General features: G+C 37.9%; 1 protein-coding gene across 5 annotated transcripts in view; it reads left to right on the top strand.

The window, feature by feature from the left end:
• Fur2 (furin-like protease 2) overlaps positions 1-23,522 on the top strand; it is a 1,061,088-nt gene that overhangs the window by 798,236 nt on the left and 239,330 nt on the right. The window lies entirely within an intron of this gene.

The raw sequence follows: 23,522 nt of genomic DNA, 5'->3' as shown, positions 1-23,522 counted from the left end.
TTATGAACGAAAGCATACCATTCCAATTTCTGTTAACACTGTTTAACTCAGTTGCAAGCACAGTACTGATATAGTTAAAACTCCAGTAAAGGGTTCAACAAAAGAATAACTATACACTTTCGCTGCATTCCAATGATGTGCTCAATGTATCACACCTTCAACCATAAGGTAATCCGCAGGTAGAAGGCATTCATAAGTCATAAATTCAAAACAACAAAATACTAACTGTAAAAATTTCCCATAAAAGTATTGAAGCTAAGTGCATGCATGCACCTGTCCAACTTACAACAAAAGGGGTGACCAAGTTCCAGGATAAAGGGGTGTCCAAGATATAGGATATTGTGGATATGTAAAATTATAGGATGTCCGCCGGTTCCAATTAAAAGTGTCCAATATAGAGGGGTGTCCAGGATATAGGGGTGTCCAACTAGAGGGGTTTTACTGTAGTTATTTCCAAAAAGATAACAAATCTCTTAAATATTTACAGTTAGGCCTACACTCAGTGTAAAAAAGTCCGAGTTTATCCGCGCAAAACTCTGATTGCTAATAAATACAACTTCATTACCACGAGATTTGTAGGATTGGAAGTCTGCGCAATAGAATCTTTGGTCTAGATTTTATAAGTTCGGCCTCAATTCTCCTGTTTTCGAAAAGTCTTGTTGTCCTGTTATGTATGCCGAATACTTGACGGTATTCATTGCTGCTGGTTTACGAACCTACAAAACCAGAACCATACGTCACTTTAGTAACGTGATATAGGCTATATTAAAAACACAGCACGCAGATGTTACGTAAAGACGCCCATTTCTGCACGAGTAAATACATAATGGAATGTGGCTATTCGTATAGTAGGCCTAAATAGAACCGGCTTCGAACTGTGTTCGATAACCGGCAGGGAATGTATGGATTTTTTTCTATTTGAATGCACTCAAGTGGCTTTTTACACACTCACCCCATAGAATGGCGAGAATTTATTTATTTGAGGGTGAGCATGAAGTTTAACTGTGGTGTTGAAAATTCTGTGCCTTGCGTGATGCTTAATTGCAAACTAAGTAATTTATACATGGAATTGGGATACACCGATTTAGCGAGTACTTTAATCGTGGTTATCGTGTACGTGTTGGTGTACTTGAGGAAATGTTAGTTGAACGATGTACTGAACTTCGCGTGCACTGAATGAAAGTACAGAGAGTCTTGGACAAAATCATTTTGCCGTCACGAAATTTGACGATTTAGGTGTAGTGAGGTGTTTAGAATGTCTGTTTTTTTAGTAGATATGTTACGATTTACCATTTTCTTAGTCGCCATTGTAAAATGTTCGAAAATCTTTTTCATAAATTTGTCTAAATAGAAGTATGTCATGTACAGTGTACAAAACTATTTAAAACACTTTACCTTTTTGTGCATAAAGTTTTTCAATTGGAATGTATTGCTGTCCAAGACTTTTGATACTGCATCTCTTTCTTTGACATAAATATTACCTGCAGTACTAAGTCTTCTTCTGGGTAAAGATAGACCCCAGTGGGGGCTCCGGTGAACGCGGTACTGTAACTTTATATTTTTCAAAAGGAATCAACTTCTCTGGGATTTTACTGTGTCCGCCTTCATAAAATGCATGATGTCTTATACTCCACAAGTAACATTTCCCATTTCACTTTTTGACAACTCCTGTGTGGAATATAATCTACCTTAAATCTGTTTTTTTTAACTGCATCAGAACAAATAATTTAAACGCGTTCTGCCAAATGCATTGTGATTGATGTAAGAGGCAGAGACGCAGAATTTTGAAACTCTTTCGCCATATATTGTGGGCATGGAAAGAAGTTCTCTTAAATTAAAATAATACATTAATCCAGTCCCTTCAGTGGATAAGATGAACATCGAAATGTTATTTACAGATGTCTGTTCTGTAGGCCCAGTCGGTTGCTCAATTGATATGCCATATCCGTTATGTGCGCTGTGTAAAAGGAATGGAACGTCAATTGTTTTTTTGAGTTTTGGCAGTGACACTTGACTGTTTCATACGGCAAGGAGGTCGAGTATGAGCCGGGATAGCTCAGTCAGTATAGTGACTAGCTACGGCTGGACGACCGGGGTTCGATCCCCGACGGGGGCAGAGGATTTTTCCTCTAGCCTCTGCGTCCAGACCGGCTCTGGACCCACCCAGCCTCCTATCCAATGGGTACCGGGGTCATTTCCCGGGGGTAAAGCCGGCTGGGGCGTGATGCTGACCACTCACCGCCATCTAGTGCCGAGGTCAATAGCAAGAGGAGCTATACCTCCACTCACCCCAAGCGCCTGTACGGCACGTAGCGGGACAAAAAAAAAAAAGAATTCGAGTAGAAGGCAAGAAGTAGAGAAGAATTTGGAATTTAAAATTTGTTAATACAATTAGAAGAAGAACGATTACAATACATTTAACATTTAAAGAGAATGGATAAAACCAGAATACCGAGAAGGGTGTTAAAATGTAAAAGAAAGAGACGCATGGCTCGACCCAGAACATCGTGTTTAGCCAGGTACAAGAAGGGGTCAATAGGAGAGGGAAGAGATCGAAAAGGAAAGGTTGAGAGGAAAATAGAAGAAATTGGGGGATTTTTTGTCTATCGAAAACGGAAAGGATGATGAAATAAGGATGATGAAGAATGAATGTATGATTTGAGGTTTTCACAGCGGTGAGTATGAAGATTTCTGTCTTCTGTGTTGTTGCGCTGTGTAGTCTGGTAGAAGTTTACCAACGTTTCTGAGGTCGTACCGCCTCCGTCATCAGGGCGATGAATCGACTACACAGCGCAACAACCCAAAAGACAGAAATCTTCAAGAAGAATGAATTGTCTTTAAAGTAACGCAAAGGAGCGTGTTGTTACATGGTGACAAAACAGTCGATTTAAAAACTTCTTTCTAAACAGCTTACTACTGCACCTGCAGTTCAGTGGTGCGCCGTTCAACAAGCCAACTGGAGGGGGCCGATAACATTGTTCCAATTGTTTTTAGAAGCGGTGCTCATTGATGCGCCACGCTTTGTTTGGCTTCCTCTTTCCGTTCTGTTTGTTTACCTTGTGTTCAGAAGCTACTTGGCTATTCCAGCAGTCAGCAGTACAGTCTGTGCCGCAAGAAACGTGCAACGTACTATAGTAAGCCCAAAGGAATTCCGCTATGGACTACATAGCTTCCAAAGAATTTCTGTTCTGCGTAACTTTTCGTTTAATATTCCTGCACATAATGAGGGAGGAGGTAACATGAGACTTAAGAAAATTGCGTGATGAGGATTTGCACGCTCACCTGTATATTAGGGTAATATATAAAAGAGGATGAGATGCCTTAAACGTAGCATACATAGGACACAACAAATGCATTTTGTTGTAAACCATCGATTTCATTTCAGAGACTGAGACGTAGACGACAGAATAATGTCAAAATTGATCGTAAACAAACATAAATATGTAAAGTGGATTCATCTAGTTGAGGATTAAGGAGCATTTGCAACCGCGGTGCCGCCACAAGGCTACAGGTTTGCCGCAAAGTTTTATGAGAAATGTATATATGCACGTCTTTTTAGTCGTCAATCCTAGGATTGGTTGGCACCCATTGCGGGGATTTGCTAGCCAAGATACCACAGTGGGTTCGCACTTTCTTCCGTGGCCAGTCTTTACCTACCAGACTGGAAGAGGAGATGCGGACGAAGATTCATGCCTTGAGTGGGACTCGATCCCACGGTCGCAGCAGTCAGGCGCACGACGATCATGCCTCAGACCGCGTGGCTACTGCGGCCGGCTATTTGCACGGCATAGTTAGAAAAAGGAAGTATCATATCCTTCGTAATTATAATTCGTAAAACACACACAGGTTCATCACCAATAGTTTTGTTTCATATGCTGCATTCTTATAAGGCAAGTGGATCCATATTTATAGCCTCGTATAGTTTCGTACCCTTTTTTGTGAGGAGAAATTCTGTGATGTGCCGTCATGTGTCATTGGCAAATGAGGGATTGCCGCTGGTGACAAAACCTTGCGGAACACTGGGATAGAGTACACTGGCAGGCTGTGGTGAAGACGTGACATTCAGGCTCAAAAGCCAGGGAATTTGTTAACGGGTTGACCGACTACTGGTTTTCCAAGAAGTTGATTGAGTTGATTATTTTCACGTGCATTCTGATTCGTTGCATCAGTCACTGCATCAGAATTTGAATGCTGCCAAGGAGTAGGGCAGATGTAAGAAATATTATTCGTCAGTACATCGCTTCGTATGTTTTTATTATTTTGCATGCGCACTGTGATCTTCTACAGTTACTTTTTGCTTTTTTTACGCGATGTACCCTGTCACAAACCGTCTGTGGGTACCCATAGGTCGTGGCGTAGTTCGCCGCAGAGGACTGGGTACAGTTCAAGGCCAGTGCCTATGGGATTTGTGGTGCATAGTGTAATTTGTGAGTTCTATTCTCCTCCCAATCATTATTACACCTGTCTTCTGTCCATCTTCCTGTCCAACTATTCATTTATCTGTTTGCCTGTCTGTGTATCTTTATCTGTAGTCTGCCTGTCAGTATATTTTTACTGGCTGTTTGTGTATCCATCGATCTGTTATGATCAGGGGCAAAATCAATGAACCATTAAATCCGCAGTGTCATGGGACGTAGTTGCACCCCAGTCATAAATACAAAATGAAAGTATTATATGGCCAGTGACGGCATCAAGGGCGGTAAATCCTGAAAGTTTTGCAAACAAAATACAGTTTCATCGAATCGTCACGCATTACGTTTATTTATTTTGAAAGATGTCAAATATTATTTTTAATTTGGACGCTACTTAAGGGTGAAGTGCTACTTTTGCTGAGTTACTGTTAGCTCAATATGAAATATCCGAACGTTTAGACTTGCACTTACTTAATAGGCTCGTCGTCACTGTTGCATACACGTGATATGTAAATGCCTCAAAATGTGAATAGTAGCTAGACATGTACAATGTCTAATGTTCGTCAGTGTTGAGGTTTTGGCATAAAGTAAAACATTGTTAGTGTGGAAATATGTTACATACAGATCTGACCACTACTTATGGGACGGAACGTTTGGCACGACTTAAATGGCATTATAACTCTTAACTGGTTTGGTGCCCCAGACTTCCAGAAATAGTACGGTGCGGTGTCCTACACCGCTTTGTTTTTTGATAAAAATAATTCGTTTGAAAATCTGTGTATTTATTTGCATTTATTTATTATTTTATAATGTTGGGAACAAACACAACTGTTCTTAAACAAATATTTTATTCTTATTCACAAATTAATTGGGATACACAGTAAAAGGTTGTGAAGCCAATTTCTGCCAGCCACCAATTAGAGATCACTTTCTTTTTCAATATCACTTAGTTCCGACTTTCCAAAATGATGTCCAGGTCCTCGTCACTGTCATCGTCCAAGTCTTGTAGAACTTCTTCAACAAATTGGCTGACATCGCTGTCATCCACTCGCCGTCGATCAGCATTCAAACAATAAATGTTATTTTGAATTAATCCTACAGCTAATATAAAATAATAATACCGATTTTGGCACTGCAATTGAGTAGTGTTTGAATAAGTATGAACATAAATATTATGGTGTAACTCGTGCAGTGCGGTCTATCAAACCACTGAATTTTTTTGAGAGAAAATCCCAAACAGCAGGCTTCTCTGATGTCAAATTCCTAACACCTCGCGCACTGACTAAAACGAAAACAAGGTTAGAGGGGCTGTCCACAAGTGGGAGAATTCAAGCTATTTGTCAGACTGCACAGTAGCAGTTGAGGGTTTAGATCGTGAAGTTTGGTAGTTGCACCTAGATATATCTTGCGTATGTGAACTGCATTGTATAGGCTCAGGATCGCGTCGAACACTGAGTGAGCTTAGTTACTGGCTGCGTTATGCATTTGATTAAATTTTCCAGGAGCTTAGTCGAAGACACTTGTACGAGCGTCACAACACTTTGCACTTTCCTACGCTGCTTATGTAGCCTACTTGATTCAAGTAACTACTTTTAGGGATGGCAGTCGATATGGAGTGCCTTATCGATTTCGGAGACATACGTGTAGATACTGAATCGTTTCAACAGTTTTTATTGTTTTAAATAAACCAAGCACAAAATAAAATGTCTTTAAAATGAACTTTATTTCTTGTATTACTATGAAAAAGTGTTTGTCGTATTAGCGTCTGAAGGCTGTACCTTTAAGTATTTGATACAGGATAATTTTCTCTTCAAGATTGCATTTTCCGGTCACAGTGGCTGCACCGTCTGGAGCATGGGTCGTAATTGGGATCGTGGGTTTGAATGCTACTCGAAGGACGCGCGTCTTTACATAAGGCCCTATGTATGTGGAGGTCTTGCGGCAAGCTGACCACTTGTCCAACGAGTCCTACCATATTTCGAAGTACATTTATAATTTCAGAAGTATAGGTCTGAATCGGTTCAGGTCAGAAGGCCTGATCCGTAAACTCTGAAGAATAGGAAGAAGATAACATATCGATTCATTTGAATTATACAGGTTTTGTGGTTCATCTTGATCATATTATTCTTGCAACTGAAAAATATCCGGAAATTGTCTGCAAGAGACGAACATGTGGTTTCTTTCAAGTAGACATGCTTGCAAATAAATAATAATAACGTCATGCTGATAACAAATTACGCCACATGTCAATACTCTAAACTCACATCGACATATTTTTCCTGACGTCCTATCGTGTCGATTTATTGTAATCAGCCGACTTCTAAAATATTTTAAACCAGTGTACTAGATCAGTGTTAATATGGACATGCTTTTCTACCGATTCCAGGAGTCGATTTAAGTTTGAATCTAAATAGGCCGTCAATCCAGGCTTCTGTTAGCATTAACACAAGCAGTTACATGTTGGTGGCAGCTGAGGAAAAATTTCTGGTATCGTTCCTTTGTAATTTCTGCTGGGCACGTAAATGGGCATAAATGTGGATTATTATTATTATTATTAAGTGTTCTGTCTTACGACAGGTCCATTGCTCTGCCCAAAAAGAGCTCTCCAGTTGTCCCTATTCTCGGCTTCTCGCTTTAATTCCTGGAACGTCATCTTCTTTCCTTGTTTAAGGTCGTCGGTTAGCTGTATCAATCTTCTTCCTAGTCCTCTCTTTCCTTCAACCTGGCCTTCGGTGATATCACTCATTAATCCATTCCTTCTCATAATATGTCCCAGCCAGTTAGCTTTCCTTCGTGTAATCGCCTGCAGAATGCTTCTTTGCTCGTTGACTCTCCTCAATACTTCTTCGTTGGTCACTCGATTCGTCCACCTGATCTTCTCTATTCTTCTCCAACACCGCATTTCAAAACTCTCCAGGTATTTCTGTTCCTTCTTCCTGAGTGTCCAAGTCTCTGCTCCATACAGCGCGACACTCCATACGTAACACTTCACTAGTTTCTTCTTCATCTCCAAGCCCAACTTGCTAGTGAGAAGTATCCTCTTCTTGACGAAAGCTGCCTTGGCCATGGCTATCCTTGCTTTTACTTCCTTGGTGCATAGGGCGTCCATCGTGATTATGCTTCCCAAGTACTTGAAATGCTCCACATTCTCCATCTGTTGGTTTCCAATTACAACGTTCAATGGTTCTGCTCTCGGTGCTATCCTCATTACCTTTGATTTTTCAATGTTGATTTCCATTCCATAAATGTGGATTAACGATTTTTAAATTTGCTGTCCTCTTATTCAAGCCTGTTGCGGCCTCAGCCATTCTCTGAATGTAATGAAGAGTGATTCTTGGGATACTTTCATTGTCTATTAATATGAGATAAATTAACCATTTTCTCTGTATTTGCTTATTCTTCATTTTGATGTTCAGTGTATTAGTTTCTAATGTTATCTAATATTTCACTCCCCTGTTCTCAGTAAGTTTTCATTTCTTCTATACTGAAGCTTCATTTCCAGCACTCCATATTTCAACATTTTCTTACTTGTCAGATTTATTTTCCATTTATGATTTTACTTATTTCTTGATATCGATGTGTTTTATTATTTACATCATAGTCAACTTTATAAACTATCTGGGTTTTATTACAGTGGACGAGTGTGAATAAAACATTTTCTAGATCAGTGGTAGGAACTTAATGAAGAAGTCCCCTGATCTCAGCTCCAGCTCGGTGATGGTACCTGTGTTTACCATAGACACTGCCTTCCTTGCAGTTCTCCCCAGCAGTATGCTGCCTTTTTACTGTCTCGGTCCTCTTTTATAGAAACTTAACTCGCCCCAGGGCTCTTTAAGTCTCGGAATTCTTGCCTATACTCTTTTTTGTGTGGTCTTTCCCGTTTCTGTACACAAATAGTCTTGTTTCAAGAAATTACATTGCTGTAGGAAAGGTTTTTTTTATGCACTGCATCCTGGGCCTTAGTTCCCCCATTCCCCTCGTTACAAGTGATAGGACACTTAACGTAACTGTACGCTATAACAAAGCAAATTGCAGGTGACAACTCAGTGGTTTTTATCCCAGCTCTCTTTTTGTGTTTATAGCATGGGAATGTAATGTGTGTATATCATTATAAATATTTTTGTGAATTTCTGATTTGCTTCAAACAAGCATATAATTGAATATGTATTCCATTTTGAAGGGAATTCAGCTTATTCCAACTTTAGAGCGTGATAAAAGAAGTTACATCTTACATAACTATGTATTTGTTATTGTTTAGGAAATAGCGATGCATGTCCACGGCAAAAATGAACTGTGCCGATTTCTTAAAAAAAGGTATAGGAATTAGTATTTTAGCTTTGTGAAGGGCTACTTTTAAGACTTCAGATCTAGAATGATATACCTACTTACTCCATGGAGCCGAGTCCTTCCTGAGAAGCCAATACTCGCTCAGTCACCTAAGCAATTCCCAACATTTTATGGAACCCGAAGGTTAATCACCGTGTTCACTAGAACCCGCTGTTCGCCCCTATCCTAAGCCAGATGAATCCAATCCATTCTATCCCATCATTTCTCCAAAAGCGATTTTAATATTATCCTCCCACCTACGTGTAGGTCTTCCTAGTGGTCTCTTTCCTTCTGGTTTGTTTAATAACATACTGATTTATGTTTTGCGTGAGTAACTGTTATAATTCTACTTTAATAATAAAATCGCCTGTAAAATATGGAATATGTGTTTGTTTTGAAAATAAAGGTGTTTGCTGACAGTCGGATTCAAAGACGGGTCCTTTAAATGAGAACGTCAATAACAAGAAATATTTTATTCGCGGGGCGGTATGTCCTCGTCATTGTAGCACAAATGATATATTTATAATATTGATAATACTAAGGATGAATGTTGTTTTTTAACAGAACTTACTGGATTTCGCATGCCTTACAGACGAACAATAATTACGCATTCCCTTTAGAATATATCAACTTCAGTATTCATTTTCAGCTGCTCCCTGTGTGACGTGCACACGGAAATTTTTAAATATGCAGTTGATTAATGCACAGATGCACAGTTTAAATGTGCATTTGGTCGAATGCAGCATATGCGTTTGAAGAAAACGTGCTGATATCACTTAAGCTCTCATATTTGACCTCACATCAACTTTAGAGACGTACGTATTGCGCTCAGATATGGGTTGAGAATCCCCTGGCTACCTTGGTTACTTTGTTTGGCTGCTTGTATCTGGCGTCACTAGTCAATTCGCAAAGACCACAGGTCAAATTATAGCGAAAGCAGCAGATTTGTTACATTCATTTCCTGAGTTGGTAATTTATGTGAATAGGACAGTAGTCCTGACAATTATCCGTCATTCAATTGTTAATTTTAGTTATGTATCGTAATTCCAAGCGTCAGTAGAAATAGACTGAGTAAGTTAGTCTTCCGAAGAGAGGTTACTTCCTGTAAGATAGTAAGGCGAAAATACGTCCGTAAATGGAGCTGGGGTGGCTCAGTATGATGTCTGACTACAGATTGGATGGCCGGGTTTGATTCCCGGCAGAGGTAAATAATTGTTCTTTATACCTCTGCGTCCAGACCACCCAGCCACCTATCCGATGGTTACCGGGGGTCCTTTCGTCGGGTTAAAGGAGGCTTGGGCGTGACACTACTTACCTCCATCTTGTGGCGAGGTGAAGAACGAATAGCAGCTATATATAACCTCTTCCCCCAAGCGCCACCTTTTGCGTGTAGCTGGACAGCTTAACGTTTAACACGAAAATGTGTTTTCAGTGCCAGTTTATGTTCCCTACAATGAAAATAAAGAATCCACTAAGGGTTGGAATTCATTGAAATTGTGTAAAATAGTGACTCGGGCATTTGAATTAGCCATTCACATGAATTAAACTTAAAACTGCAAATTTTCTAAACTAGATTTATTCGCTGCGCTGACAACAAACATGGCGGCACATAATAGGATAATCTGGAAGTGACAGTATTTTGAAATAAATATCTGACGAAACGAGACCTAATAGCGTGCTTAAAGTATTGTTAATTGCGAAAACTGTTGTCATGCCGTTAGCTTTGAAATATCCAAAGAGTCAAGATATTTAAAATTGTTTTGTGATTATTCGTGTTTTTCCCGTTTAATCACAATTGTATATAAATAAAATTATACATAAGATATTAAAATATCATTTACATATGTGGTACAATTTTTACTACATGTTTCGGTTACATTGAACCATCTTCAGGTGTAAAGTTAAAAGTTAAAAATTATAATCTTATAAACTAAAACTTCATTACTGTTGTTGTGTAACTTCTGATGATGTTTACTTCCAAATTCATTGGAGTGAGGGTATATATTGTGAAGTGATAGTGGTTTAACATTGGCCTGTAACGTAAATAATTTAAAATATTTTTAATTATTACTGAACTTGAAAGAACGAGTATAGAAGACAAAATGTAATAAGGTAAAAATATAAATAAAAATGGAAGGTAAAATGTAAAAATGAACATACCTAGGAAGTAGTAAAAATTGTACCAAATGTGTAAATGATATTTTAATATCTTATGTATAATTTTATTTATATACAATTGTGATTAGACGGGAAAAAACACGAATAATTAAATTTCAATTCACAATATGACGCAATTATATCAACTTATTTTTTTGTGAGTTGTTGTGTTCGACTGTGAAACGTGGTTTATTTTTGAGAGAAGAGAAAGAAGTAGAAGTGTTTTAAAACGTGATTTTGAGGAAAATACGTCAGCAAAAATTGATGAAGTACGTAGTAGATTTAGGATATCCCTATTTATGCAAAGAGAAAGGCCTGTTATAAGTTAGTAAACCGTTGAAAGACATTTATTTGGAAGACCACGAGGGATATGGGAGTATAACATTAAGGTGGATATAGGGTAAAGGGAAATTATTTGTGGAGGGTGGTACTGTATCAGGGTCGTATCCATTGACTTCGAAACTTCTGAATCTGTTGCTGGAGAATTAATTGTATGACTGTTTGTATTTAGTTGTTTATTGGTCCAAACTATGTTGCATTTATCCTTGCGTCTAATCACGACGCTTTCAGGGAATATAGAGGACGTGATTGCTAAACTGCACAATTTCAAGCGTCCACGCTCAGAATATCCTTATATCGCATGTCGAAGTTTCAGTAGTTGAACGGACTTTCGCTCTAACATCATGCTACTAGTCTTGATGTAAAGTGTACTGATGTCTTGAAGTAAGTAACAAACTCATTCTGTCCCATGTAATACAGATTACAAGTCGCATTTTAGCAAGTTATAATTATATCGATTATTTTATGGGTTTCTTTAGTTCTTCCAGGTGAATGTTTGGTTGTGTCTTAAATGCGTTATCTCTTGTTTTCCTCTATACTCTTCTTTCCTTATACGGAATAGGTCAAAAGACGTAATATGTGAAAACTGGAGACGTATTGTAAATTAAGTCACTAGGTTTCAGATTCAGCAGGGTAAGTGACTGTTTCAGTCGGTTGCCTTAGGTCAGTGACCACGCAAAATGTTGTTATATTGCACCACTATGATCTATTTGCGAGTATAAATCCGTATACACAGATTGTATTTACAGGTGTGTCGTCGAATATTGGATTTTATATGGGTTGTTGCTAAATGCTTACTCCGCATAAAGGGGTTATAACTTGTATCTCTGATGGCTTGCGACGCTATCGGCTCTACTGGTAGTACATCCCCTTTAAATGGGGCTACAAATTAGGTCGCATTCCAAGGCAACCCATCTCTCATCTTCTCTGTTATTTTTTCTTTTTAGTTTTAACCTTTATCTCGAAATTCCTTTCAAAGTTTTTAATACTTTTGGAAGGATGTACGTAATTTGTTATAAGCCACTTTCAGATGCTCGCGTTATTTATATTTCGTGGTGGTACATACGTTTCTCTCCATTTCCTCTATAAAACATTGTTGTTACTGGGAAGGAGGAGGAAGAAAGCATTCCATTTTACTCGATAACAGTTGAAGTTTGCTTCTTCTGCAGAATGCCTGCACAAAAAACTTATTTCGCATCAAGAACACTTCTAGGGTTTTCGTGTTAAGAAAGATGGGAATGAGCTGTGCAGAGACGAAAAAACACAGACATCAGCTGAAATAACGGCCACTTTCATAAAGTTCTTTACTCATTATTCTAGTCGTTAGTAACTCTGATAGTAATAACATTAGAACGTAATATAATATTGCTCCAGTAACGGTATGTTACGTATGCATTGTGTTTTTACTTTAACGACAATTTTAAATAATCGTCAAAGAAGGGAGACCTTAGCGTAGTAACAAACATCTATGTTTACAATTTTTGTTAAAATAATTTTACGACTTCGAATAATCTTAGTCCATCTGTGATTTCATTCGGTTTTCAAATGTATTGTTTTACGCTCCAAATCAACCTGTTTGTTACAGTGTAGTATTTATCAAAATTTCTGATATTATTTTGATACGAGTTGCACATAGATAGTTTTAATTAGCTATACTTTTTATAACGTTAGACCAATATTCATTTCAATCCAGTCTCAAAAATAAGAGACTGTTCACTAATAAGTCCTTACAAATTAAATTAACTTCGATGTCCGATATGAATTAGATAATAGTAATTGTTAAATGACTACAAAATTAAAAGCAGGGAACATTAGATAAGAAGCAAGGAAGATATTTAATATGAAGAAATTATTCAAGTAAAAAAAAAAGTAAAGCTGTCCCACTATACACCATATAGGCACTTGGGGGTAGAGGCAGTATAGCTCCTGCTCATTCTTGACCTCGGCACTAGATGGGGGTGAGTGGTTAGCATCACGCCCCGGCCGAGCTTTACCCTCGGGAAAGGACCCCAGTACCCATTGGATAGGAGGCTGGGTGGGCCCCAGAGCCGGTCTTGACGTAGAGGATACATTAAATATCCTGTCCTTCAGTCGGGGATCGAACCTCGGTTGTCCAGTCCGTAACCAGGACGACTGGGGTGCGATCAAGAAAGGTATAACAAAGAGTCAAAATCTTAAATTAGGTTTGCAGGTGTTTTGTGAGTGTAAAACAAAACTAAGACCTAGACGTAAGTGGGAGGTTAATACTAAAATAAATGTTACGGCAACAAGGTTTGAGGCTATGGATTGGATTCGTCTGGCTCAGGATAGGGACCGGTTATTTAGTCAGTCAGTTAGTTACTTATAAAGCTCCAGCTGTCTATCTGATTTCTGTTGAATTAAAATAGGAGAATGTTGCAGACTGATTCACGTATGTACGTTTGCATGCAGGGTCTTATGGAACGTTATAATAGTCTTACGTTTTAAAGGAAACTTCTGCGTAAATATAGGGAAATGTCGATGCCGTACTTTCAAATGATTTCTTAATGCACGTTGTTTAACAACAAACAACTTGCATTTTAACTTCCCCTTACGATACCTAAACCATAAATTCGTTTAACACTTTAAGATAATTTACAAATGTAAACTGTTTTCTTATGCTCTCCGATATATATATATATATATATATATATATATATATATATATACAGGATGGGTGGGAAGTAAGTAAGCATTAAATAATCGCTATACATTGGAAATATAGAGGTTGGAAATCAACGTTGCATTTACAGCTAAAAATATTATTGTGCATCTCAGGCACTCTACATTCATACTATATCACTGCCTTTTGGAAGAAGTTGCTCTACAAATATTCCGATTTACAGTTAAGTATACTAATTAAATAAATATTTTTGTGATATATATTATTTAATAGTATATTATTTTATTACATTAACATACGTTTTCAAAACAGCTGCGTATCTTATTTTAATATTGTAGCGGATATTTAAGTAGTGTGGTTTGAGGTTTTCACAGCCGTGAAGACGTCGATGTTGTTCTTTTGGGTTTTAGTATCATGTGGACTTATGGGTGCTGTCAACAGGCGTCACAACCCTGAACAACAACATCGCCATTTAAGAATTAGACCTAGTGTTTCTAACACCGTGATGAATAAATATCAGAGTATCGACGGAATGGTAATTGTGAATAATTAACTGAAGAAAATGTGGGAACGAGTGGCCATGGTTTGTTTTAAGTTGTCTTGCCTTAACGTAACAAAGAAGCCTCAATCGGAATAGCTGAACTCTTATCCACGAATTTAATCTTGGACCTCCTGAGAACTACGTAGCAGTGCTAACATTTTACGCCGACGTTCCAGCTCATATTTTGAATCCAGTGAAATTTCACTTTGGATTCGTAATACGAATATATTATACTCGAGATCGTGCATTGTCTGAAGAAGATTATATTTTGATACACGAAGTGTAGGAAGAACTCTATGTTCCCATTTTCACGTGACTGGTTGTCGTTATACTGAAATACTGTTTTCATTATTGCCTTATTCTAAAGGTGGCCTGAGATCACTCCAAGAACAGTCCACATGGGATGTGTGGAGGGCTAAATGGCACTGGGAGAGTTCTTGTTCAGAGTACTTTGGGTTTTTTTAAAGAAAAATATGGCAGGAACAACTCGGGGTCAAACAGGACTGGAATGGGACTGAAAAACCTCTCCTTTTTGTTTTTTGGTGGTAACTGCCTGTGTCTGAGGTTTTAGATTCAGTTGCGACCCTCTGGGTCGCGATGCCTTGTAGTTATGTAGGTTGCTACCAAACATTCAGAGGAATGTATGGTCTTCATATTTGAGGACGCCTGAAATTAATGCATTACGTTCTTACGAATGGATAATAACCACCTGGAAAACCACACGGCAAAACAACTCAGGAGGCTACAGTGGATTGTGCCACTTATTCTTTCCCTATTTAATATATTAACTGATTGATTGCTCTCCGTTCCATTTAAACGCTGCATTCAAAATTTGATGTTTTAATATGTGGTTGATTAAATATAAAATAAGTATTGTCATTCTCTTCCATGAAGGAATGAATGGTTAGTTGTATGAATTATAAATAACAATTATTGTTGTTTTAGCAGTATAGTATTTAGTCTATGTAGCTCTGATTTCGCTGTCTGTGCATCAAGCATTGGATATAATTTTCAAACTTCACTAACCCTGAAGATGCAATATGCTTACATTAAGAACTCAGTGCGGGTGTCGCTTCGTTTCTGTTCTTCTGTTTACAGAAAGAGTAGTGCTGGTTACAAGTTGACTCAATGAAAGAAGTTGTAGACGTTTGCGTGTAGGTAGAGTACATATGAAAATGTATACGAGAGTAGGGAAAACGGATGTTGATTACATCTTACCTGACAGTAAAATGCTTCATATGCACCTGCTTGGAAATTTTTAGTTTGGATTTTCGAGATTTAGACACATTTCGTTGATACGAGAACGTTTGTTAACGATGAGTTACGTTCAAAACGGTAGTTTTACCCGAGGTAAATTCGACGACGTCTCATTGAAAGTTGGTACATTTTCAGGATTTTTTCGTAATTTACATTTCATGAGCCGAGATAGCTGCTAATATAATGACTGGCTATTAACTAGATGGTCGGGGATCGTGTTCCGGCAAGGAAGGTGATTTTTCTCTCTCCCCATAAACACCTGTTGTGTTTCACTCAGCCTTCTGTCAATTGAATGTCTATGGTTCTATCCACTGAAGCGGCCAGGCCCTGAAAGTCGGTTAACTTCTGTGGTGCATGGTGCCTAATGAAAAATCTTCATGTTTCATGCAACACCTAATTATTGCATTACCCCACTGTTACTTTATGCATCTGATGGGGGACTGTAAGTTACTTCCTAAAATATTTAACTTTAAAATAAATTTTTCATAGTTATCTATCGCCGTCGGGTTTATAATAACCCATTGAAGCCTAAATTTTTCTAGAGAGTTAATGATAGCAGAAGAGTAGAAGCAAAGAGAAAATTGATGGGGGAGAAGTGAGAGACACTTCGATTTATGGAAGGGGGGGGGAGAAGAAAGAGCATCTTGTAGTTAGAAGGTCCCCACGCAATGCCCGCTCGTCCTTCTGAAAGGAAAGAGTAGGAGTGAAGTCGTTACGACGATAATTAGTGGCAGTTTGCTAACAGAGACGACGGAAATTTCGAATTGCTTGTTAGTGAAGGCTGAAGCTATAATTTACAAAGTTAAGTAAATAATTTAGGGACAGGGGTAAATTTTTACGAGTTTAAAGGGGTACATTTTCATGAATTTAAATAGGGAGGGCATCATGAGATGCATGCAGTGGAAACTTGGAACCAGGGAAGAAGATTGATGCCTAATCTCGTCTAAATAATACTTAAGAATTCAGTACGTACCGCAAGGGAAACACAACTCTTCAATATTACGAAGATAAACTTGTTTAAGGAAATAATCGCTGTTCACATTTGGAATAATGCGAAGCCAATAAATACAACATGAAGAGTTACTGATTGTTAAAGCAGTTGGTACATAATGTTGCCGATAGGCCTATGGGAAGGCTAATAGTAAATATGCTCAAATGTTTGTTCGTGTAGGAACATAAATACAGAACTGTTAAAGAAACCGTCAAACTGCTAATAAAATGCTGCAGAAAGAAGTTAAATCTGCTGCTTCCCAATAAATTCATGTAAAACTAAGGGATCGGAGGAAATTTTGGGTCAGTAATTGTACAAAATCCGTTCTCTGAAAATGTTGTCACGCACACCTCAAAGTTTTGCACTGCCTCCGCGTGTTCACTTTCCTTCTTCAGAAACAATTTCGTACTACATTTGTAAATATGTTTCTGATGTGTCGTGATACCATATTTCACCATACTATTGCCGTCTCTTCCTTAGCGATCCCATTACAAGTACAAGTATTTTATAAAATGTTAGTGAGGGGTTCGCAGTGGCCGCGCGGTCTGAGGCGTGGGTCTTGTGCTGCTTGGTCACTGGGACCATGGGTTCGAATCCCACTCAAGCCACGGATGTTTTTCTGTGTTGTGTTGTCCTAAATAGGTAGAGGCCTTGCGACGGGCCGATCCCTCTTCTAAGGAGTCCTACCGAATGTCCATAGATGAAGCTAACTGAAAAAGGTTGGGGTCCCGTAAAGGGTACCGGAAAATGTACAAACATTGTTAAACCGGAAAAAGAAGGAGATAAAATGTTAGTAATTAACGACTATCATTACAGTAATCAGATCAGTGACAAAGAAATGGGTCGGGCGTCTAACACGAATGGGAAATATAAGAACGAACAAAATGTTCGTGCGGACACCTTATTTTTATTTTATATTCCGCATGAAAATTAACATAAAAATATATTATTTTCTCTCACCACGGTGGAGATACATTAAGTGACGGTTTTATTCCTTTCGTCTTACAATTTTCTTCAGATGTCATAATGGTATTCGTGTATGTAAGCAATTAAAATAATGATTATCGAGTGACCTTTATTGCTTCTGTATCCATAATAAATTTTGACTTGATCATTTAGTTTAAGACCTGTAGAGAGACACGCCAGTACGGAAACACATAAGGGCATGATAAGCGCTACTTTCTATTGCAAATTAAGACTGGTAGACTAGAAGTAATTCTCGTCACATTTCATGTTTTAGCATATCATTACGACCATAAATATTCTATAACTGTCAATAATTAACGAAATTATTAGGATGACCAAATCAACTAGGACAAGATATGTTGGCTATGTGACACAAATAGGAGATATAGGAAATGCATACGAAGTGTTGTTCGTAAATCATGACAAGGAGAGACCAGTTTGGAGATCCTAAAATGGATGTTAAAGAAACAGGATATGAGTGTGTGGACTGAATTCACATGGCTTAGGATAGCGACTAGTGGTGGATTCTTCAGAACACGATATTGAACATGGAACTTGAAGTACGTGCCGTGTTTTATATTACTTGTTTCATATCTGAACTTTCAGAATCGACTGTTTGAATTGAACGAAAAATGGAATGCATGGTTTATTACAATGTGCAGACTTGTACGTGGTTACAGATGTTTAGGATAAACCTTCTGCTTCCGCTTTCGGGGTAGAAGGAAGGATAGGAGGTTCCTCCGAAACGTTTTCAGAGTTTCCAAACTCATAAAACAATATTTAAAATTTCACTTCCCTGGAAACCTGAAATCCTGTTAGTAAATGGAATAATTCACTAGAGACTTATTTTTAGAGTTATATAAATTACTGCAGCATACATTTGTGTGACTGTGACTTTCATGGTGTTCGAAGTTTTGTATCTGTGTATGAAATTGTGCCGGACAGCTGTGTGTAGGGTCACTTGTATAAAGCAGTGAGTGCATTGGACTGCGTTGTAATTTAAGCACTTAACACAATTGAGAAACACGGCCAGTACACGGCCTAGAGCGCTACTAGGCAAATAGAATTGACTATGCATTAGGTTCGCTCAGTGCTGTGTGTCTGCCGGGATCCGCTTAGCTGCGCGCAGAGGATTAACTGCGAGATAAACTCACTAAGAATAATTTGTTTAAAAGGGTCTCCACATTTTTATAACCCCAGGAGAGATAAACTGATAATCAGGTGTTTGTTAGTTACAACTCTGCACTGTTTGCTCATATACATCTCTGACTTTTCATGCATTTTATATTTTTGGGCCGTGGAAATTTATTTGAACTGATATCTCTTACGCTTTTTCGCGTATATTCAAGGCACTTTCATAAGTTTAGTCCTGTAATATTTTAAATAAATTAATAATCTGCATTCAGGTTCGAGATTTAAAGTATTGCTACCGTAAGCGATAATGAGAGACACTGGGAAAGAGCTCACCTAACTGAAAATGTTGTATTCTTAAAATTGAAATTGTCTGTATAAATATAAAAAAGGCGTCATTTTATAATCCAGAATATAAGTAACCACCATTTGGAATAACAATATTCTAAATAAACAATCCGTAGATATGGCTGCATGTACGTGGTCAGAAATTCTGAAGATTTCTGGCGATGTTGCATTCTAATAAGTAAAACTCTTCTTCTGTGCTTTTACATCGTCTTGAATACAAAATTACAAAAACTACGTTTCGAGAGCTGGTAGAGCTAGCCCAAGCGGGGGGGGGGGGGGGGGGGGGGGTTGCATATAGGCTTTCTGCCCTCTTTCCCCCGTTTTTACCTGAAGACAGAAGCAGAATCCAGCTTCCGAAACATTCTAGTTGTACAGTTTCATAATTTATATGACGGACAAAGTCTAAAAGAACAGTTTTACATATTGTATACGTAGTAATATTGCGTTCTCTGTACTGCGAGCTAAATCACCTCTTACCCCACGCACCGCTCTTATGTCATCAGATTTTTGTTTGATAGTCAGATGTTCAATTATTGGGAATGTCACTTTCTGTTGAGGAGATACATTTGGACACGGTGCGTGTGCAGGTAGCCATTATGTCTTTTGACGTTGTGAAAAAAAAAATTAATTGACACATGCCTGTTGCACAGTATGTTAGCCATTCACATGCGCTGGCGTTGGTCCACGGTTCCATATCTGTGCGTTATGTTGAAATATTTCTATACAATGCATAGTGTAGGGAATCAAATTCATGTTCTGGATGATGGTACTCGTTAAGTATTTGTATTATATTACCTAAAATATGAGTCTTTAAGTATTATGCGTTGCCACAACTTACCTTATGTTATTTATAAACGACCTTAACCTATCCATTACAGTAGAGTTCTTATTGATACTCAGACAGTAGTACAGTTGGCAGACGTCTATCCTTTATGGAACTTTGAGGTTTACAACCGTTTTTGACAAAAGCGCATCAGTTGAGCCAATAACGTCCACACCCTCTCACGTTTGTTCTTTAAGGATCGATTTTAGTATTATCCTTTCGTGTGCGTCATGGTCTTCCAAGTTGTATCTTCTCTTCAGATTTCCTCACTAAAATCTGTATGCGTCTTTCATCTTCCACGTGTCTCGCCGATGGCATGATTTTGATTCAATCTCAATAATACTACTACTACTGCTACTACTATTACTACTACTACTACTACTAATAAATCATTCGAAAGACGCTGTCGTAAAATAAAATTATATAATACATTAGCACGTGTTAAAAACAATATGTATTCCGGAAATAGCTGCTGCACTATGTACCTTAGGGACAAGGTCTGTCTCGGGTACATGGAAGTACGTACCCCATAAAGTGGTGAATAGATGAGATAATTCAATTCAATTCAATTAATTTATTAGAGTGCTTGGCAACAGCCAAAAGAAGCCAATAACAGCCAAGCACTAATTCAATACAATTCATTTATTAAAATGCTTAACAACAGCCAAAAAGGCCAATGACGGCTAAGCACTAACAATACAAACATTACAATACAAAAACAAACAAACAATAGACTAAATATATTAATGTACAATATTAATTTATTGCAAAATAATTTTTAAGTAAATGAGCTAAATATACCTAAGTAATATAATTCAATTAATAATACTAAATAAAACAAAACAGAAAAAACTTATAAAATTAAAACCACAAAATAAAATGCAGTCAGCACAGCAAGTGAATGCACAAAAAACGATGATTATTGTTTAAAAAGCTGACTGACATCAGTAAGCAAAACACGATCTTTGTTAAAGATGTCGATGCTCCTACAGACTGCATTGGCAGCAGAAACACGTCTGGCAGAGGGACTGGCCTTGAAATTACGTTGTACAGTAAAGGTAGAGTAGTCTCTGATAGACCTAGTGGGTACGCAGAGACTAACTGTATCAAAAAAAAGAAGAGCAACTAATTTTCCCTTTAAAAACATTGATGAGGTAAAGCGCATCCAAAAGCCTCCTCTTTAAATGTAACGATAAGAAATTTAATCTGACTAATATATCATCATAATTATAGGCACAAACGCCGTTAAAGAATCTATATAGAGCTACAAATTTCCTTTGAATCCTTTCCAATTTAAAGGAATCAGTATTAGTAATAGAGTTCCAAACAACGGAAGCATACTCAATTTTGGAACGAACTAAAGTACTGTTCAAAACCAAAAGGCTATCAACAGTGGAGAAGGAAGAAGTAATGTACCGAATCAAGCCAAGCATTTTTAAGCTTTGTGAAAATATGTAGTTAATTGCTGAGGAAAATAAAGCTTACAGTGTAATAGAACACCGAGATCTTAACACAATAAGAACGTGCCACCAGATTGTTACACAATTTGTAATTAAAGTAAATACTGTTTGTCTTTCGGGTGAACGATATAACAGTCGTTTTACTTAAATTAAGTTGCATCCCATTCACGAGACACCAATTTTACACTGAATGAATAATAATAATAATAATAATAATTGAAGAGTGGAAACTATGGAACTTCTTTTTACGTACTGTTCTTTCTGACTTAAGTAGACATATTCTCCTCAACACTTAATCTCCAACATCCTCAATAAATGTTAATTCTTTTATGGTAAGAACAGAAGTTTTTAAATTCTAACACTAACCTGTAACATTGTATTTTTAGACTAAATAATCTTTAAGTGTCCCGCGCCGTAGCCGCGCAGTCTAGGGCATCATGCTTCGGACCGGTGATACGGAATGCGCGCTGGTTCGAGTCTCGGGGAAAGAAATTTCTCATGAGCTTCCGACCAGTGTGTGGGACCGGTGTCAACCCAGCATCGTGAGGAAATTGGGGAGCTACAATGAGTAGCGTAATCCGGTCAGGAAAGCTAGCAATGGCTGGGGGTTCGTCGTGCTGACCACACGTCACCCTATATCTGGTCGGATGATCGTTCACCTCTGCTTAGGCATGTGAACGTGAGGCCAGCAGCCAGCTAGTCGGCTTTGGCCCTCAGAGGGCTGTTACGCCACGGATTATTATTAATATTTAAGTTTTTAGATAGACGGGAAAATAAAAGATTTTGAACTGAATGGTAGGAAGCATTCTCTTAATTCGATGTAATCTTAGTTTACTCGTGAATGTAAGTTTAAATATAATTCAGTTATACATTCCTAGAGGTCTTATTCAGTGAGCCTAAGATGCATAAAGTGATCACTAGCTACTGTTTTTCGTCGTAATAATAATAATCCTTTTCATTATCTCACTACCGTTTAATTTAGAAGAACATTCACTGAGGACTGTCACTTTAGCTAGTAGCCTTGTATTCTTAATTTTGCTGTGTGTCTCTTTTGCTTCTCCATATCTTTGTCGTCCCGTCATATCTGACTTGCATAATTGTGTCAATTGAAACCATATTTATAAATAAAATCTGTGTTGGTTATGAAGCTTCTTTGGATTGTTTCGAGGTGCCTTAGAGATCTACTGAAGTGTTTCTAAACGTTGGAATACCCCGTAGAATTAGATACATTCAACTCAACTTTTGTTTTTTTGTTTTTCGTCGGCCATAGCCACTGCAAAATCCCACGTGCCTATAATATGTACTCAATTTCATGGAATGATATTATTAAAATGGATCTTAAAAAAATAGGGTGTGACTCACGTTAGGATCCAGTGGTGGGCTTTTGTGGACACGGTATGGAAGCTTCGGTTTCTATAAAGGCTTGGGAATTTAACTATCGGCTTTTCAAAAAAGTCTGTGCTGAACGGAGTTAGTTATGGACTGTCTCGGAATTATCTCATGTGTATTTAACATTCTGTGTTATCCATGTTACTATACTGAATTATTCAAACAAAATCATCGCTTGAGGGAACAACCTGTGTACCTTGTGAAGCATTTTAATAGCTTGAGATATATGAATAATGTCTACGAAATAGAATGGTACATTGGTCAGAAATTGTTTCCTTTTGTTCATGCTGTTTGTGATATTGGCCTACGTCATTCTTAAATTTATTTTGGAAAACATGGGTCATGCATTACACAGACTTATTTACTCTTTGAGATGTGAGATGATCATGGTGAAGATGCCGATAATGGTCTTCTGGGTTGTTACCCATTGTAGTCTTACAAATGGTTGATAACCCAAAAGACCACAGTCGACACTTAAATAGCACTGATTTATTACGACTTTAACGGTGATGAAATTTTAGTAATTTTATGTTACTCATATGAATTTTTATAATTTGAATAAGAAGTTTTCATGTCTATATTAATGTGCCACGCACTACAGTCACGAAAGACCACAGTATTATTTGATCCACACAAGCTCATCGCACTCTCCGAAAGGCTCTTTCTTCAGCTAAAAATGTAAAATGATGAGATATTAGAGTGCAGGTTTCAGGTGAATGATGATGTGGTGTGAAATTTGCA

The sequence above is a fragment of the Zootermopsis nevadensis genome, unplaced genomic scaffold (assembly GCF_977971745.1).
Source record: "Zootermopsis nevadensis isolate Lab colony 2312 unplaced genomic scaffold, Znev_1.0 Znev_ptg000061l, whole genome shotgun sequence".
Classification (NCBI taxonomy): domain Eukaryota; kingdom Metazoa; phylum Arthropoda; class Insecta; order Blattodea; family Termopsidae; genus Zootermopsis; species Zootermopsis nevadensis.
Note: the sequence above shows the minus strand (reverse complement) of the source record. Positions and strands in the feature narration are given on the sequence as shown.